The 16,535-nt window shown below is 47.2% G+C and overlaps 1 pseudogene; it reads left to right on the forward strand.

The window, feature by feature from the left end:
* Window positions 1-6,699: 6,699 nt before the first annotated feature.
* Window positions 6,700-6,906, forward strand: LOC142286896 (U2 spliceosomal RNA; annotated as a pseudogene).
* The last annotated feature ends 9,629 nt before the right edge of the window (window positions 6,907-16,535 follow it).

Raw genomic sequence — 16,535 nt, forward strand, 5'->3', positions numbered from 1 at the left:
GCATCGTCGGACCACTGGTCATTCTCCTATTTCCCAGTCCACCCCCCCTTTTGTGTAGCTGGAACCGAAATAGGGGGAAAGGCGCAATCAAAGTTAGGTTAATGGACCATGTCCCCCCGGGCCCAGCATAAGGAGCATTTTTTTTTTTTTTTTTTTATATATAACTATATAAACACTTTGTATCGCAAATGATCCCAAACAGCTGGCCCTGCAACGCCGTAATACTCCATCTACAAATCTGTCTGTTCCTGCTCTTGAAACTATTATGGCATGGTACGGTGGCTCAATGGCTAGCTGCAGCCCTGGGGTCCTGGGCCCAAATCCCGCCAAGGACACCATCCGCAAGGAGCCTGTACGTTCTCCCCGTGACTGCGTGGGTCTACTCCGGGCACTCTAGCCTCCTCCCACACCCCCATAAACATACAGATAGGGAATCCAGACCGTAAGCCCCGATGGGGCAGCGTCCCCAATCCATGCAACGCACACAAAAACTAAAAGTGAATTTATACCTTTTAGAATATGTATGTGGAAGTAATTGTCCAGAAAATATTAGCGGGCATAATTATTCTGCGAATAGCTAACATTGCCGGTTTTCCCATCTCACTTGTTTATTTTCAGTTCTTACGGTAAGGAAAACCAATTAAAACATACGTAATTAACCAAAGAGGGAAAATCTAGTAAAAAAGGATGAAAATTACTTCACTACAAAAAAGAAGCAGTTTTAGAAAAACAATCAAACCATGCAAATGTACAGAGATATACTTCTCACATTTCGATAAAACTAACTGTGACCAATATAGATCCCTTCTTTCAATTACAGCATGACATTAGGGGTAAAACAGGGGGGTTAGATCCCGTGATCCCATAATATTGTCACTAATCAATAAATCACTTGAAGGGTCAGTTAACCGGTGGCAACAAGATTATTACAAGGAATGGAGGCCGCCTGTATTAAACTAAGGTTGAAAAATTAAGATATGTTTAATTTTTGAAAGACGTCTCAGAGGATATCTCATTTGTACCTCTTCCGACAGGCCTACAAGCTGCCGTAACCCTCAGTCCGATACAGCGCCGCACAATCAGCTCTGCCCTCATCTACTGTCTCCTCACCCATCCCCTGTAGACTGTGAGCCCTCGCGGGCAGGGTCCTCTCTCCCCCTGTACCAGTCTGTGCCTTGTACGGTTTATGATTATTATACTGGTACCTATTATGTAAAAACCCCTTTCGCATGCAAAGCGCCATGAATTATATGGCGCATAATAAATAATAATAATTTGTATAAATACCCGTGTGGTCAATATAAATAAACTGCCACCAAACTTAATCCTCCGAAATAGGGAAGGCTTCTTTACAGTTAGAGCAGGTAGATTGTGGAATGCTGTCTACAAGGGGTAGGAATGCTAGATACCATCACAGCTTTTAACAGAAACGGGGGAGGGCGATTCCCTCAGCACCAATAACATTGTTATAAATAACTTAGTGACAACATGTAGAGCTGGGCGGGACGCCTGTTACCTGTGACGTCACGTTATCCTCCCTAGGGGGACTTATCCCACCCCGCATTCCCCATCAGGGTACTCACCTGGTGATTCAGGAAATGACAAGACGACTGGATCTAGATCTACCCACGTAACGCCTGCTACGACGACGCTCACACCTATCCAAGGGTTAAGATGACAGACTCCGGACATGGTGGCTACCCATGCCAAAGCTTGCTACCGTGACCCCTGCACATGACCGTACAACGCGATAGTCGGCACCGCACCCACCGCCGCCATAACATGCTGAAATCCCCTGTGTGACAACGGGGCGGGGCTGTTAACAGTCACCATTGTCATAATGTCAAATGGAGTGTGTTTTGGCCTGGGAGGGGGCTTGGTGTAGGTGTGGTATCAGCAGGAGGGAAAACACGCCACCTGCTGACTGTTGCTTCTTGCCCCTGTTCACTACCAGCCCCCCTCAATTTGAACATTGAAGTCCTAACAGAATCCCTTAACCCGCCCGCTCACTGGGAGACCCACATGGTCCCTGGTTCATTCCCAGGCTAGCCCCCTTGGCATTCCCGGGGCATACAAACGGAGGGGAGGGGAAGTTCAGTGCGTGTGGGATGGGGTGATTTGACTCTTGCAGGTTAGTGCCTGCATACTAGATTCTCCCCTACCGTGCCTCCAACCTGCGCTGTGACAGGGACTGCACTGAGTCTGCACTTCAATTAGGCTGTGTGCCTAATTCATGCGTCCTGCGTCCCCTGCACAGTCTATGGAGACTGTGTAGAGGCCGTACGCACGTTGCATAGTAGAACGCAGCGATTCAGCTGTTGCCCGAATCGCTGTGTTCTAAGAAGTGACATGTCACTTCCGTGCGCTTTGCCGGCAGCTCCTGCTCTGTCTATGGCAGGAGCTGCAGGCTGAGCGCACGTTCTCTACCGGCACCATGCGCCTCAGAACGGAGCTTTTCAGCTGCGCTCTGAGGCACACCTTTTAGGTGCCGTGCAGAGCGCACACAGCCCTACCCAGCTCCTCCTCGGCACTGGCGACGGTGTCTGGTCGGCGGTTGCTGGGCGGCGGGTGGGCGGGGCCAATGACAAAGAGCGCGAAGCGCTCTTTTTCAAACTTAATGGCGGCTCAAGCTGACCGGCGGGCGGGTAGTTCCCTCAGAACGCCGCTCGCCGGCGCACGTAGCTTGAGCCTCAGCAGGGAGGGAGCCGCTCATAGCAAACAGCGCCGTGAGCAGAACGCTTTCCTCCATGCTGATTTTAGGGGAGGAGGGGGGGGGGGGTGGGAGGAGGGGGGGGGGGGGTGGGGGGAGGGGGGGGGGTGAGGTTGTTAAATAATGGCGAGCACAAGCGGACCAGCGGGCGGGTAGTTCCCTTAGAACGCCGCGCTCACCGGTCACACATCGCTTGTGCCTCAGCATAGAGGGAGCCGCTCACAGCTAACAGTGCTGTGAGCTGAAACGCTTACCTCCCTGCTGATAGCTCTCTTACCGCCTCCAGGAGCGGGTCCCTGTGTCCGGCTGCCCAAACAGGTCCGGGTCCTGCAGCCGAGAGGCTGGAAGCTGGGCAGCACGGTGATATGTATCCAGGAGGCGGGGCTTAGGCCAGTCACACCACAGGAGGCGGGGGGCGGCAGGTCAGTGTCTTTCTAGGGGGAGACCTCTATTTAAACATGCATAGGGGCCAGCAGTCAGGGGGCAGCATCTCAAGTTTCTGGCTGCAGTGCCCCTCATTGTGTTATAGCCCACGTGTCATGATAACACTTGTACCATCTTTTCATTTAGATTCCACCTACAATTATTTACCGATTCCAGTTCTGAAATAGGCTTTCATGATCTACTCACTAGAATTCTCAAGTGCATAAGGTACTGAGACATATACATGTTCACACCATTATAAAGAACAAAGTATAAACATTGAGGTTTTTCTCACACCCATGTTCCTGTGTTCTTTGATATGATATGTGTTCATTTCCTTCACTATATAGGATTGCAAGTTTTCCATTTGTACCTTAATGGCAATGACGCTATACAATTGAACACATATCATCCTGTTATCCATATAGGTGTGTATTTACCTGCTTGACTATTTTTGGTTGTTTGATCCAGAATGTTTCTCAGATAGGTCATGTGGAAATTTTCTTTCCTCAGTACAAATGTTTTCACTATGGCTTTGGAAAAATTTTTTGTATGTGCATCATGGTCATTTGACCCATTGTACTCTCAAGTAGCAATATATTGTACTGTTATGTTGTACTATGTACTAATTACGTGTTTATATGGTTTTGTAACCCTTTATGATCTTAGATAACTTTATCCTTGATAAAGACCTAAAAACAAGGTCGAAACGTTGGATGAATTATCCTTTTGCACAAATAAAGAATTTTCAGCATTCCAAGAGTTCTTTTCTTACGTTATTGATCACTATAGTGTGCCAGAGCTATTTCTATTGAATTGACTCTTATTTTTTCTGAGCACCTGCTATATACACAGTGACCCAGACATATTCAAGTTTCATTCAGAAGGCAGAGGGAAGCCTTAGCAGCTGAGCCTATATCTTGGCTTGTGAGCATTAGAACAGGCCGGCGATTACAGGGTAACATGAAAAATGTCCAGCTTGCATTATGACTAGAACATGACAATATCCTTTTAAGTACTAACCTATGATGCGTTCCTAAGCAGTTGATGTTATATGTTCTACATTTCATTTTCTGCATACTTTACAAGTAGTAGAATTTGCTTTGATATAGGCAACTGGATTTTCACAATGAAAAGGCAAAGGATAACGCCCGAAAAAGACGCCATACATTATGTCAGTGCCATCACTGACAAACCTGGATTGACCATGAAATACATCAATCCCCTTAAAGGTGAGTTAAAACAAGTTTTAACTAAATTGCCTTAATATTGTCATGCATTAGAATGACTGTCTTAGGTAATGATAAATATTTTCTACAGGAAGAGGAGTGTTTGCTGAAACTGAAATCGAAAAAGGGAGTTTTGTTGCAGAATATCGAGGCGAGCTCACGTATGCACTTACGATGGTAGACAACTACTCGAGATTTATGGTTGTGGTACAAGTCAAAGATCTAATGGCCCATACTGCAGCGAAGGTCTTCCAAGCACACTTATGCAGACCTCATGGCTACTCAGAGAGAGTCCTCACAGATCAAGGCACAGCCTTTGAAGCGGAAATCTTCAAGGACTTCTGCAGCTTTTACCGATGCAGGAAGATGCGCACTACACCCTACCATGCTCAAACCAATGGTTATCAACCTGCTCAGGACTTTACCCCATATTCCAGATGTGGCCTTACAAGTGATTTATAGAGGGGTAACAATACGTTGGGATCACCGGATCTAATCTCCCTTTTTATACACCCTAAAATCTTGTTTGCTTTAGAATAAACAATAACATCATAAAGGTATAGCAGTACCGTTTCAAAGTTTCGGTGTCCCAAGCAGCATTCCATCAGCCTCTGGAAGGTTCCTGGCAAATTGCACAGCTCGAAGGGCATGCTTTTGAACTCGCAGAGACCCATCGGGGTGGCAAAGGCAGTCTTCTCCCGGTCTGCCTCAGCAACGGACACTTGCCAATAGCGACTAGTGAGATCAAGGGTAGAAAAATAATTTGCAGTTCTCAATGCAGCTAGCTATTCCTCAATACAGGGGAGTGGTGCTGTCCTTCTTCTTTAACAGGACCAACGGAGCTGCCCAGAGGCTACAACTGTCACGGATAACCCCAGCCTCCTTCATGTTGCTCAACATGTCCTTGGTACACTGGTAATGTGCAGGTAGTTTTGGCTTATATCTCTCTTTGATGGGTGGGTGTGCACTTGTGGGGATGTAGTGTTTGACCCCTTTTATTCTTCAAAAGTCTAGCGGATGTTTGCTGAAGACTTGCTCGTATTCTTGCACTAGCCTGTAGACCCCCTTCTTGTGATGTGAAGGTGTGGAGTCAGTGCCTACGTGTAATTCCTTACACCACTCCTCTGGCTGACTTGGTGAGCTGTCACTGAATGGGTGGGCTGAAGCAATGGTGGATGCTGCTGTTTGGATAGCATGTGTATCTACTGAGAACAGCTTATCAATGGTGGCAAATCGGAGCAGCTTAATCTCTTGCTCTCCGCAGTTCAACACTCTCATGGGCACTCTTCCCTTCCATATTAATGAATAAAACTATGATGTAAATAGCATATAGATACCCCACAAATGCAGATAAAAGTAGGTTATGGGAAAAGGGGGAAGAGAGAAACAGGAAAATAGTGGAATAAAGTATACCTTCCAGGTGGGAGAGGAAATGGCAGCACAGCCAGTGGAGGTGAAGCAAGGGGAGCCTGCAACTAAAGAGTTGAGAGCGTTATCACATGGTGACTGAGCCTGATTGTAACGGGAGCATAGAGGTGCCGATCCTGTCTTACCTGCGTTGGTGTAGAAGTGGGTGTCCTGTGGTGGAGTCAGCTATGTGCAGTGGTGGCCGTGGGTTCTTTTATGTGCGACCGTAGTAATAGCTGCGCCCACTTCCTGTATGGGAGTGGAATGCAGTGAGGGTAATGGAACGCACGCCTGCGCATTTGTGTTTAACGTCGCGCATGTGCAGAACGGAGAAAAGGCTGCGCTCACTTCCTAATGAAAGGGAGTGAGACGCATCTGGGAAGGGAAGGGAAAAGATTAGGGTTTGGGGATGATGAAAGGGCTTTCTACGGGCAAGGATGGCAAAGGGTGGCAGTGACGGAAAGTCAGGCAGCCTGTCCTGTCCTGTCCTGTCCGTCCGTCTTTTTGTATCATGAATTGGAAAGACTGCAAGGGGGAGGGGAGGTGCTTGTGTCCAAAAGGAGGAGTTATTCAGATTCATTGCAGTGGGCGGCGGCTGCAAAAAGCACCATTCTTCTTGTTTTTGCTCTGCAAAACAGCCTTTTCAAGGGTTGGCTTGGGTGACAAAATGTCTTCTGTAGGCGTGGGTTTGTCTCCCTCTCCCTAAGATGTGTCCGGTATAGGCCAGGGTGCCACTCAAGGCCGTAACCAATTCGGGTTATAGCTTCTCGGCCTTTTGGCTAAGATCAAGTGTAGTTTCGGAGGACGCTACCTTGGTCGGTACTGGAAGGTGCCTGGGATTGCACGTCTGCCGGCCTTGAGGAAGTGTGTGCGCCTTCTGGTGACACATAGCCCTCTTGTGCCTGGACGGTTCCCAGGCAACGGGAGGCGATCACCTTTGTTATTTTGAAGTCCTACTGATAAACAGAAAAAAAAAAAAATTAAATCTGTTCTTATCAGTTTAATATCTGATACGTCCCCTCTCTGGGGACCATATATTAAATGGATTTTTAGAACAAGGAGATGGAAAAAATCTTGCTCTGTCCACTGCACGCATTGACCTGGTATTGCAGTACCTCCAGGACCGGTGCACCCCTTCTTAACCCAGTTTCCAAAAGCAGAACTCAATTCACCTGATTCAAATGAGCCCCATTAGTTAATTGAAAGAAAGCAAAAACTTTATATGCACCTCAATTTGGCCAATTCACTTTTCACACTTTCACCCTTTTTTTTATCTTTCACACCTTTTACTTGCTTTATTGATGCAAAAAGCTGTGCCAAATAGCAAACTCATCTCCACTCAACTTGACCAACTCTGCTATGTCCCGTGCAGTATCTTATTCTCAGTCTTATCTAGATCATTTGCAATTGAATAGAATAGATCCCTTTTGGCTGCTTATGACTGTGTAAAATATGTAGTTTTACTGGGCTGGGATGAGAGAATCCATTGAAGCATGGTGTAGGGATTGTGGTTCCTGTGTGCTAAGAAGAGAGGCTGGCACCAGCCAGAAAGCCCCATTGCAGCCAATAATCACTTAATAACTTTTTCAACTTGTCATCATATGGGAGGCCTTCCATTCCTTGTAGTAGTCTAGTTGCCCACCTTTGAACTGACTCTAACTTCTGAATGTCCTTATTAAAATGTGGAGCCCAAAACTGGTTCCCATATTCCAGATGTAGCCTTACAAGTGATTTATAGAGGTGTAACAATACGTTGGGATCACGGGATCTAATCTCCCTTTTTATACACCCTAAAATCTTGTCCCAAGCAGCATTCCATCAGCCTCTGGAAGGTTCCTGGCGCATTGCACAGCTCGAAGGGCATGCTTTTGAACTCGCAGAGACCCATAGGGGTGGCGAAGGCGGTCTTCTCCCGGTCTGCCTCAGCAACGGACACTTGCCAATAGTGACTAGTGAGATCAAGGGTAGAAAAATAATTTGCAGTTCTCAATGCAGCTAGCGATTCCTCAATACGGGGAGTGGTGCCGTCCTTCTTTTTTAACAGGATCAACAGAGCTGCCCAAAGGCTACAACTGTCACGGATAACCCCAGCCGCCTTCATGTTGCTCAACATGTACTTGGTACACTGGCAATGTGAAGGTGGTATTGGCTTATAGCTCTCTTTGATGGGTGGGTGTGCACCTGTGGGGATGTGGTGTTGGACCCCTTTTATTCCCCCAAAATCTAGCGGGCTTCCCACCGGTAACCCGCTCCCCAGCTTGGATGGATGCTGAGGGAGCCCCTTTTGCCCGCAGGCTCTGGCCCTGGGAACTGTAGCCTTGGCGGTGACTGTGCTTCCCTCTACGGTGTGAGCTGTTGCCTTCAATCGGGTCTTGACTGCTGGGAAACCCTGGAGGTTCCTGTCGCTAACGGATTTGACCGGTTTTACGGCGACTCCTAGCCTGGTCGGGGTCCGTAGGCCCTGCCGGATGGTGCTGGCTTCTCTTCACTCCCCGATCTGGTACCGGCGGGCCACCGCCCATCCCCGGTCCGTACGGTTCACTCCAATCAGCCTCTCCTGCAGAAGGTCACCACCGTCTGCCAACCTTGCTGAGTGCCCGGGCCACACACCCGGACACGGTCAGTCTCCTCTCCTCTTCACTTCTCTAACTCCAAAACTGATCTCTAATCTGACTCCTTTTCCCGCCTCCAGGACTGTGAACTCCTCGGTGGGTGGGATCAACCGCCTGGCCCACCCCCTGGTGTGGACATCAGCCCCTGGAGGAAGGCAACTAGGATTTGTGTTTAGCTTCGGTGTGCCTAGCCGGAGTGTAGAGTGTGTTGGTGTAGTACCTGTGACGACCTGGCTTGTCCAGGGCGCCCATGTGGGGTGTTGGCAGTGTATTTGCGCCTGCGTTCAAAGGTTTGCTGAATGGATAACTGAACGCTGCGCTGGGACAAGGACGTGCTTGATGATGGTGTTATTTCTGAGTAGGCAACTGCAGGTGCAGGACCGGAGGAGGCTTGTTCGCAGGCAGCATGGACAGGGGATTGGCTCGCATGCACAACCAGCGAAGACGTAGCAGTGACATTAGCAAGCACTGCTCCTCGACTGTGTTGTACTTCCCACAAAGTCGGGTGCTTGGCTGACATGTGCTTGATCATGCTGGTGGTGGTCAGGCTGCTAGTTTTGGTACCCCTGCTGATGCTGGCACGGCAGGTGTTGCAAATGGCCTTTTTAGAATCATCTGGATCCAACTTAAAAAACTGCCAGACTCGGGAAGACCTAACATTTGTACAGGCACCTTGTGTCGTGTTGTTGTTCCGGGGAACGGTTGCCTGACTTCTGCCTGGAGCCACCACCCTGCTTCTTACTGCCTGTTGGGATGCTACGCCTCCCTCCCCCTGTGCACTGCTGTCCTCGCTCTGCATATCCTCCTGCCAGGTTGGGTCAGTTACTGGATCATCCACCACGTCGTCTTCCTCTTCCGCACCCTGCTCCTCCTCCTGACTTCCTGACAATTGTGTCTCATCATCGTCCACCCCTTGTTGAGACACGTTGCCAACTTCGTGAGAACGTGGCTGCTCAAATATTTGGCCATCTGTACATACGATCTCCTCATGACCCACTTCAACATGAGCTGGCGAGAGGCCAGAATGTGCGAATGGAAATGTGAACAGCTCTTCCGAGTGTCCAAGTGTGGGATCATTAATGTCCGAGGACGTGTACTCAGCCTTGTGGTAGGAAGGAGGATCAGGTTCTGAAATGTGCGGTGCAGTATCACGGCTACTGACACTTGACCGTGTGGAAGACAGAGTGTTTGTGGTGGTGCCAATCTGACTGGAAGCATTATCCGCTATCCAACTAACAACCTGTTGACACTGGTCTTGGTTCAAGAGCGGTGTACTGCTGCGGTCCCCAAGAATTTGGGACAGGACGTGCGAGCGACTAGATGTGGCCCTTTGTTGTGGCAAAATTAGAGCTTGCCCACGACCTCGGCCTCTGCCTGCACCACCATCACGTCCACTTCCTTGTTCCTTGCCAACGCCCTTGCGCATTTTGCAATGCTGTGCTGACGTGTATTCACTAGACTTGGGCGTTATATCAAAGTTTGTGCAAATTGTGCACCTGTACGCTGCCACCGACAGGCACACACGTGCGGTTTTTAAATGCAAGCACGGACGCACTAAGAACCTAACAGGTTTTAGGAGCAAAAATTAATGACGAGAACTCTGACACTATCAGCCACTGCTGACTGACGTGTATTATACACTACACTTGTGCGTTATATAATAGTTTGGTAAAAACGCACACAAGTGCACCTGTACGCTGCCACCGACAGGCACACACGTGCGGTTTTTAAATGCAAGCACGGACGCACTAAGAACCTAACACAGGTTTTAGGAGCAAAAATTAATGACGAGAACTCTGACACTATCAGCCACTGCTGACTGACGTGTATTATACACTACACTTGTGCGTTATATAATAGTTTGGTAAAAACGCACACAAGTGCACCTGTACGCTGCCACCGACAGGCACACACGTGCGGTTTTTAAATGCAAGCACGGACGCACTAAGAACCTAACACAGGTTTTAGGAGCAAAAATTAATGACGAGAACTCTGACACTATCAGCCACTGCTGACTGACGTGTATTATACACTACACTTGTGCGTTATATAATAGTTTGGTAAAAACGCACACAAGTGCACCTGTACGCTGCCACCGACAGGCACACACGTGCGGTTTTTAAATGCAAGCACGGACGCACTAAGAACCTAACACAGGTTTTAGGAGCAAAAATTAATGACGAGAACTCTGACACTATCAGCCACTGCTGACTGACGTGTATTATACACTACACTTGTGCGTTATATAATAGTTTGGTAAAAACGCACACAAGTGCACCTGTACGCTGCCACCGACAGGCACACACGTGCGGTTTTTAAATGCAAGCACGGACGCACTAAGAACCTAACAGGTTTTAGGAGCGACAATTGCTGAGAAGTCTGACACTATCAGGACTGTTTTAGACTGTGTACACCAGCCCCAGATATGATGAAGGCTGGTATACGGTCACCACTAGGAATGGCTATATACCCTGCCTGCCTGCCTGCCTGCCTGCCTGTATACTGCTACAATAGTCCTGACAAGGACTCTTTTGGTCACTAGCCTGTATTCCAACCTGGCTATACCCTGCCTGTATACAGCAACAATAGTCCTGAGAAGGACTCTGCTACTGTACTCCGACCTGGCTATACCCTGCCTGCCTGTATACAACTAGAATAGTCCTGAGAAGGACTTTTGGTCACACTGTTTGCAGCCCTGCTACGGAAATAGCTATAAAGGGCCGCAAACCTTTCCCTGAAGCAGCGACCCTCTCCCTGCACTGACTGTCTGGATAGCTGTGAGCAGAGCACAGCGCGCCCCGCCGGTATAAAGGCTCGGTCACGCTGTGCAGGCCGGCCAATCACTGCAATTCCACAACTAACAGGGCTGTGGCATTGCAGTGGTCTGCCAGCCAATCCCTGCATGAGGGGCTGGCTCTCAAAAGAGCGCCAACATGCAGGGATGAAGACCACGAGTACAGCACGAGTATCGCGAGATTACTCGGTCCCCGTCGAGTAGACCGAGTACAGTGATACTCGTGCGAGTACCGAGTAGTAACAAGCATGCTCGCTCATCACTATTTATTAGTAAAATGGCTTACACTCCCCTTTTTTCCACTTTTTTCTTCACTACTTTTATAAAGAAATTTTTTCCTTTCTTTATTCTTAATGCAATTTTATATAGCAACACCACCATTTTTTGCCAACGAACATAATTTTTCTTGTCCGTCATCCCGTTCACCCTTACAGGGTTGTGGACAGATGCACTTGTCACTACACTTCTAAGACTCAATACAGGGTCTGGAGCTCAATGCTCCCTTTTTGTTTTTTTTTTCTTCTTTTTTTTCTTTTTTTCATTTTGTCCTTCTTCTTCTTCTTTTTCTGATTTTTGTCTCAAAAAGCTGATGAAATTTGAAACACTATACCCCAGTGATTTTATAAATGTTTCTCAATATATCACTTGAGAACTTTTATGGCCGGTATTGTAACAGTTGACCATCCCGGCAGTATTTGAAATACAGCAGTCAGTCCTCTGACGTAGCTCCATATGTGTATATATAGAGGTTCTTCCTCCTTTGATTGCATACTGTTCTTTTTTTGCCCTGATGAAGGAGACAGTGATCTCTGAAACACATTGACCGGAAAAAAGAATAAAGAGATGAAATAATTAACATCAGTTTCCTTTGGTGACAGCGCGGCACGCACCCGATTTTCCTCCTATACGTTATTGCTCTTCTACTAGGGGCTGCGGCTGTCGCCATTTGTAACGTGCATTTAGGGGTTTGTGACTGGCACAACCTTAATAGGTGAGTGCAACTACTATTAATTATTTGTTACCTTACCAGGTAAGACCCTAATTTGTGCGTCAGCTCCAGAGTTATTTCCCTGATTATTAATATCTGACAGGCAGTGATTGATCCTGCATTCTCACCTTCCTCTCTGTTGCACATTCTTATTGTTCCTATATGCTCTCTATTTCCATCAGACTTTTTTTGTCCTTCGGTGGGGCTCTAACATATGTGCACCATTTATTATTTATTTTTATGGATTCCTTTCTTTTTTCATGCTAGCGTTCATTATGCAGTAGTCATTCATGATATATCTTATATTTGTGAATCCATTAGGGCTCTATATGTCTGGTGCATCACATTGGGTCTTTTTCAGTGCACAATAGGCACCTTTTTCTGTTATGCTCTGCTGCCACCTTATGGACATCCTATCAGTGATGCCAGAAAAAAATGGACATGTCTCCGTGCAGCAATCACGGACACGCGGGTACGCCGCACGGAGACACGTGCAGTGAAAAATCACTGATGTGTGAGCAGACCCATTCATTATAATGGATCTGCGTATCTCAGTGATTCTGTTATGTTTAAAAAAAAAGCACAAACGTACCAGAATCACTGACGTGTGAAACAGGCCTTATAGTGTTTTGATTTATGTATGTATTATACAACTTCTGTGGATCTTGTATGAGTGACTTTTCTTCATTTTATTGGATTGTTTTAAAATATTGAAATAAAGTCACGCTTCCTATGCATCCTTTTGTATTCTGATTGGCTACTATAATACAGTTTTTAGGCACTGAGATCGCGATACCAGAGGCATGGTCTTCCGCTTACCAGAGGATAAGCTCAAAAGGCTAAGGGACATAATAGAAGGGTTTAGTGCTGTTAAGAAGGTGGCATTAAGATAAATGAAATATATCTTCTCGGTCTTCTCGTTTTCTTGCTGAGTTGTGCCAATGGACAGAGTTTTTTCTAGACATTTGCTATTGGAAACTCAGGGAACCAAAGCTCCTGGATAGAGTTGAGCGCGGTTCGTGGTTCGTGGTTCTCCAGTTCTAGGCTCGAGTGATTTTGGGGCATGTTCTAGATCGAACTAGAACTCGAGCTTTTTGCAAAAGCTCGATAGTTCTAGAAACGTTCGAGAACGGTTCTAGCAGCCAAAAAACAGCTAAATCATAGCTTGGTTTCTGCTGTAATAGTGTAAGTCACTCTGTGAATCAAACTATTATCACATTTCAGTGTATAGTGTGCGTGAACAGCGCCTTCAGATCACTGCTGTTTCTATAATGGCGATCGCCATTTTTTTTTTTTTTTTTCTTGTCTTCCTTCCCTAAGTGCGCGCGTCTTGTGGGGCGGGCCAGCATGTCAGCCAATCACAGACACACACACAGCTAAGTTGACTTTGAGCCAGAGAAGCAACGGCATGTGTGATAGGATCTGCATGTCACATGTCCCTGCATTATAAAACCGGACATTTTCTTCACGGACGCCATTATCTGCCTTCTGCGTCTTTGGTGTCAGACATCACTGTCGCAGCTCCGTCCTCCTGAGTCCTATAGCCGATACAGCTGTATGCGCTGCATACACAGCGTTAGACAGCATAGGGAGAGCACTTTATAGCAGTCCTTTTAAGGACTCAAACCGGCAGGGTCAGAGAGCCATACGTGACAGGTCCTGCAAACAGCAACAGCATCTGTGTAGCCAAGGTCAGGGATTTCCTCCCTGCATTTCACCATTAGGAGGGAATAGAAAGGCAGGCTTCCATTCCTCTACCCAGAGCACCACAATCCTGCCACTGTACCCTCCTGTCCTCTGCACACTCCAACTCATTACAACTAAGCCATTATACTAGCAAACACTCAGTGTACCTAGTGGCATCCTATCTGTGGCTATTGGACTTTGCTATAGTCCCACTAGTGCAAAGACATTTGCAGAGCACGTCTGCCTGCATTGCACACTCCAACTTTTTTAAACTAAGCAATTTTACTAGCAAACACTCAGTGTACCTAGTGGCATCCTATACGTGGCTATTGGACTTTGCTATAGTCCCACTAGTGCCAAGACATTTGCAGAGCGCATCTGCCTGCGTTGCACACTCCAACTAATTTTAACTTAGCCATTATACTAGCAAACACTCAGTGTACCTAGTGGCATCCTATACGTGGCTATTGGACTTTGCTATAGTCCCACTAGTGCCAAGACATTTGCAGAGCGCATCTGCCTGCGTTGCACACTCCAACTAATTATAAGTAAGCCATTATACTAGCAAACACTCAGTGTACCTAGTGGCATCCTATCTGTGGCTATTGGACTTTGCTATAGTCCCACTAGTGCAAAGACATTTGCAGAGCACGTCTGCCTGCATTGCACACTCCAACTTTTTTAAACTAAGCAATTTTACTAGCAAACACTCAGTGTACCTAGTGGCATCCTATACGTGGCTATTGGACTTTGCTATAGTCCACTAGTGCCAAGACATTTGCAGAGCGCATCTGCCTGCGTTGCACACTCCAACTAATTATAAGTAAGCCATTATACTAGCAAACACTCAGTGTACCTAGTGGCATCCTATCTGTGGCTATTGGACTTTGCTATAGTCCCACTAGTGCCGAAGACATTTGCAGAGCGCATCTGCCTGCGTTGCACACTCCAACTAATTATAAGTAAGGCCATTATACTAGCAAACACTCAGTGTACCTAGTGGCATCCTATACGTGGCTATTGGACCTTGCTATAGTCCCACTAGTGCCAAGACATTTGCAGAGCGCATCTGCCTGCGTTGCACACTCCAACTAATTATAAGTAAGCCATTATACTAGCAAACACTCAGTGTACCTAGTGGCATCCTATACGTGGCTATTGGACCTTGCTATAGTCCCACTAGTGCCAAGACATTTGCAGAGCGCATCTGCCTGCGTTGCACACTCCAACTAATTATAAGTAAGCCATTATTATAATTATTATTATTATTTATTATTATAGCGCCATTTATTCCATGGCGCTTTACAAGTGAAAGGGTATACGTACAACAATCATTAACAGTACATAACAGACTGGTACAGGAGGAGAGAGGACCCCTGCCCGCGAGGGGCTTACAGTCTACAGGTAATGGGTGATGGTACAATAGGTGACGGACAGAGCTGGTTGCGCAGTGGTCTACTGGACTGAGGGCTGTTGTAGGTTATAGGCTTGTTGGAAGAGGTGGGTCTTGAGGTTCCTCTTGAAGCTTTCCACGGTAGGGGAGAGTCCTGATGTGCTGAGGTTAGAGCATTCCAAAGTATGGGGGATGCACGGGAGAAATCTTGTACGCGATTGTGGGAAGAGAAGATAAGGTGAGGAGCAGAGAAGGAGATCTTGTGAGGATCTGAGGTTGCGTGCAGGTAGGTACCGGGAGACTAGGGTCACAGATGTAGGGAGGAGACAGGTTGTGCATGGCTTTGTATGTCATGGTTAGTGTTTTGAACTGGAGTCGTTGGGTGATGGGAAGCCAGTGAAGGGATTGGCAGAGTGGCGAGGCTGGGGAGTAGCGAGGGGAGAGGTGGATTAAGCGGGGCCGCAGAGTTTAGGATAGATTGGAGGGGTGCAAGAGTGTTGGAAGGGAGGCCAGAGAGCAGGAGGTTGCAGTAGTCGAGGCGGGGAGATGATGAGGGGCATGCACTAATGTTTTTGCTGATTCTTGGTTAAGGAAAGCACGGATCCGGGAGATGTTTTTGAGTTGTAATCGGCATGAGGTGAAGAGGGCTTGGATGTGTGGCTTGAAGGATAGAGCAGAGTCGAGGGTCACTCCAAGGCAACGAGCTTGTGAGACTGGGGAGAGTAAGCAACCATCGAGTTTGATGGAAAGGCTTGTTGGAGGAGATGAGTGAGGAGGAGGAAAGAGCAATGAATTCTGTTTTGTCCATGTTAAGTTTTAGGAATCGCACAGAGAAGAAGGATGAAATAGCAGACAGACATTGTGGATTCTGGTTAGTAGAGAGGTAATGTCAGGTCCATTATACTAGCAAACACTCAGTGTACCTAGTGGCATCCTATCTGTGGCTATTGGACTTTGCTATAGTCCCACTAGTGCCAAGACATTTGCAGAGCGCATCTGCCTGCGTTGCACACTCCAACTAATTATAAGTAAGCCATTATACTAGCAAACACTCAGTGTACCTAGTGGCATCCTATACGTGGCTATTGGACCTTGCTATAGTCCCACTAGTGCCAAGACATTTGCAGAGCGCATCTGCCTGCGTTGCACACTCCAACTAATTATAAGTGAAGCCATGTATACTAGCAAACACTCAGTGTACCTAGTGGCATCCTATACGTGGCTATTGGACCTTGCTATAGTCCCACTAGTGCCAAGACATTTGCAGAGCGCATTCTGCCTGCGTTGCACACT

Source organism: Anomaloglossus baeobatrachus, unplaced genomic scaffold (genome assembly GCF_048569485.1).
Source record: "Anomaloglossus baeobatrachus isolate aAnoBae1 unplaced genomic scaffold, aAnoBae1.hap1 Scaffold_70, whole genome shotgun sequence".
NCBI classification, from domain to species: domain Eukaryota; kingdom Metazoa; phylum Chordata; class Amphibia; order Anura; family Aromobatidae; genus Anomaloglossus; species Anomaloglossus baeobatrachus.